At 31.5% G+C, this 4,150-nt stretch overlaps 1 pseudogene; it reads right to left on the bottom strand.

Annotated features, from left to right (window-relative positions):
* Positions 1-658: 658 nt before the first annotated feature.
* LOC143635132 (putative carboxylesterase 12 pseudogene) lies at positions 659-1,478 on the bottom strand (annotated as a pseudogene).
* Between the last annotated feature and the right edge of the window lie 2,672 nt (positions 1,479-4,150).

Raw genomic sequence — 4,150 nt, 5'->3', positions numbered from 1 at the left:
TATCCGGAAAACATAAACGTAAGCTATATCTATATAAAAAAATAAAAATAAAAAACATCAAAACGATAGCATGGTAAACTTCTCAAAGGTAAAACAATGGACTTTCCACTAAACCAATTCAGTTTTAAACAGAATTGCAAATTTTGTCCTTTAAACAAAGCCAATTTACGATTCGTGTCCTTTTTTTAGTTTCTTTTGCAGGCGGTGTACTTTAAATTTTTTTTTTCAACAAGTTATGTCCTTTAACGTTAACTGGGTTAGAAAAACTCAGTTAAGTATGACATGTGCCAGACATGTGATGTGCATAATTGTAATTCTAATGTATCCTTAAAATTAAAAAAGAAAATATATATATATATATATATATATATAACTTAAAACAGAAAAAAAAAAACATTTTCAATCTCTCTTTCTGTATGTAACCTCATCCTCACTTTCTTCTTTTTAGCTCTAAACCACCACCACCACCACCACACCATTACCATCACACCACCGACGCAGCACCACTCCACCACAAAAAAAAACCCTTTAATTACTAACCCCTTAACCCGATCTCAGTTTGTCCTTCTATTGCCCAAATTTCATTTAATCGATAGGATCTGTGGCGGAGCTCTGTGGAGTGTGGTGGTTGGAGGAGCTCTGTGGATTACGATTTGATTTAAAAGAAGAAGAAGATGAAGTTGCAGCGTAGACGAAATGGATCCAACATCATCACCCGAGGGTATTTAACTGGATATCCAAGACCCGACACTCTCAGATCCTTCCCCGGGTTAATCAGCGGGTCATCCAAACCACTTGTCCCCGGGTGAACAAACATCCGTTCAATGTCGCTATCCACGGGTGGTCATCCGACTCCGCTCCGACCCGACCCGATCCTTCCCCCAAAAATACGGGTGGAGCATAATAATGCCTTTAAGTTTAATATTTATATTTATTATACTCCCCGTTGGGTTTTCCGACCCGACCCGGATTGCCATGTGATGAGCGATATTCGCGCCGGCGCCGTCTCTGGCGAAAACCACGTTTCCGAAATCCCGGTATTCGTTAAGCCATGGATCCGACGAGTCATCGAAGCAGGCTGGTACCGGGTGGTCCGGCGCCGTCCGGTAGTTGACGGAGACCAGGTCGGCGTTGGATTCCGAGGCGATAAGGTTTGAGAAGCTGTGGTAGATCGGAGAGGCGGCGGTGTCGATGATGAAGGCGCCGTCGTGGAAGAATATTACAAGTGGGTGTTTGGATTTTGGGGTTTTGGGGATGTAGATTCTGACGGAGTGGTGGGTGTCCGGTGAGATAACGACGTCTTTGGATTGGACGCCGGAAAGAGGGTCTTCGCCGGCGGGAACGGTGGCGGTTCCGCCGAGTTTTTGGTAGCGGCCGGTTTTGTAGACTCGGATTAAACCGGGTATTTCTTTGATTATTATTTGATCGGGTGATGATGTTGGATCCATTTGGAGAAACTGGGTGGGGATTTAGTCAATTTATATTGTATACCCTCGAAGAAGGAGAAGATGATGTTGGATCCATTTGGAGCTCTGTGGGTTACGGTGAGATCTGCAAAATGAAGAAGAAGAATAAGATGAAATTGCAGGTAGACGAAAAGACCAATATGTCCTCACATGCGTCTCACGTGAGGGTATTTAACTGAGTCTTTCTAACCCAGTTAACGTAAAGGACATGACTTGTTGGAAAAAAAAAAGTTTAAAGTACGCCTGCAAAGAAACTAAAAAAAGATCACGAACCGTAAATTAGCTTTGTTTAAAGGACAAAATTTGTAATTCTGTCCAGTTTTAATAGTATGGATACTAAGTATTAATTTTTATATGGTTCTTACAAAATTTAAAAATATTGGGGTCTTGAGACCCAAATCAAACCTTTATGGGTTCGCCCCTCTTAGTATATAACCTTTTATATAACGTACCTTATTTATTCTAAAAACCTTTATGTATTAATCATTTTCTTTAGTAACTTTTCATTTTTCCTTTATATCTTATGAGTACATATAACTTTTACTTTAACTTCTTCCTTTAAAGTATTAGTAAAAATATAATATAACTTATTAAAGAATAAATACAATAATGATGAATATTATTAGAGAATAAATATCCAACTATTCTAATAAAGTAAAATAATTAAAAATATGTGTTTGTTTTTGATTAATTTTTACAATTTTATTCCCTCCAAAACTAATATATGTCATAGATTAAAAAATATTCATTTTCTTTTTACACTTAATTTATATTATATCTATAACATGATTAAATTATTTACTTTTTTTAAACTCTTTTTATATTATATCTATACACTTTTATAAAAATAGATATTTACATATTATACTAATATACATTGTTAGAAATATATTTTACAACATTCTTGGTGAAATCCAAAAATCAACAAAACATCGTGTTTGTTAAATATTGAAAAGATAGTTTTAAATTTTATCATTAACATATTATACTATGTATATTGTTGAAGGCTGTAAATAAGAAAATAAAATGAAAACTATAATATGCTTTCAATTTATGAAGTAATTTTTTTAAATTATTAAATTATAAATATATGCATAAAAGTTGATTCATTTTTTAAATAAATCCATTTATCTAGTGATTTTTTTGTACATTGTCATGTAAATTTATAAATTATAAATATGTGATTTAAATCTATCTCTTTATTTTTTGGTTAATTTAGTAAAATATACATATATGTGTTAAATTGTAAGGATAATATATAATAATCACTTTCAAATATGATAAACTTTATCAAATTTAGTTTCTTGGGCTTTTTTTTATCAATGATTGCTTCGGGTTTTTTGTGAAACTTATATTTGATTATAACAGATTAAAGTCGGTAATAGATCGTTTGATACAAATTAACTACATTTACTCAAATTGGTTATGGGTAAAAAAGGGGTAATCTGAATATTTTTAAAATTTTGGGAATGCAAATAGATTTATCGTTAAACATGTTACGGGTTCAAAGTTTTGACTCGTATGTAAAACAAATGAAAGTTAAATTTTTAATGTGATTAGGTTTCAAATTTATTTTTGAGGGTTTTTGAAAATAGTCAAAAGATTCAGCATTTTGCACATTTAGTACATTTCCCATGACTATTAAAATTTATGAAAAAATGACAAACACTTCCGATATACCACCTCCAGGCCTATCAATGTTTCTAACTTTTTTAAAAACATTTGTGTCAACATTGATTTTTCCTTGAATAGTGATCAGAATACTGTATGTGAAGTATGTCGTACAAAATTATGTTCAAGGGAAGCAAACGTTTACAAAATTGAACGGGTTAACATGTTATTTTTTTTTGTCAATTGGCAAAGTCGAGAAGCCCCTTAAACTTATCAAAATATTTTTCATGGTGTAGCTCAAAATTATTATTATATGAGAAATATTCTTCGAAATTGGTTCATAACCAAATTTCTTTCATACTGAGAATAAATTTCAATAAATAAAGTGTTTTTGGGTATGTTTTTGCATGTGCATTATTTTTTTATTAAGTTTATTTATTTTTTTTTGGAAAAAATCACTTTATGATATAAAAAAAATCAATTTATGTATAATGATACAAGCATAAATAGGATACATTTTTCTATATACATTATGTATTGCTTTAATTATTTGTAATTTAATTAATTGGATTATCCCGTGTTTTACACGGGCTCTAAAACTAGTTCTCTAATATAACTCAAAGATTTAATTTGAATTTTAATAAACCTATACTTTAAAAGTTTATATTCAACTATTATTGTTATTATATACCAAGGGGTGGGTTAAGGAGGTCCCTTAGACATTTCTACAACCGAAGTTCATCAAAAGTTTAACATAAAATTTAATATAGGTTGTAACATAATTATTTTATGCATAAAGGATACCACGGTATTAACTCATCCACTAGAAAAGTTCGCTTTCGTCATAAAAAAAAAAAATATCACATTTTTTTATTGAGATTGATCGTGTGCCCTTCATTGGCCTTTAATTTATTAAAGACATGCTACTTTTATGGGGTACGTCTTTTCCATGATTGTTAAATATCACTATCAGTATTTATCAAGAAGAAATAAAAATAAGTTTACATTTTGTTTCAAATTTAGTTTATGTGACTACTAAGTGGACCCTAATCAGTAATCAAGAGTTTCACTCA

This window comes from Bidens hawaiensis, unplaced genomic scaffold (assembly GCF_021521415.1).
Source record: "Bidens hawaiensis isolate Kalapana, Puna unplaced genomic scaffold, B.hawaiensis_p1.1 tig00007412_1, whole genome shotgun sequence".
Lineage (NCBI taxonomy): Eukaryota > Viridiplantae > Streptophyta > Magnoliopsida > Asterales > Asteraceae > Bidens > Bidens hawaiensis.
This window is presented reverse-complemented; position numbering and strand designations above follow the sequence as displayed.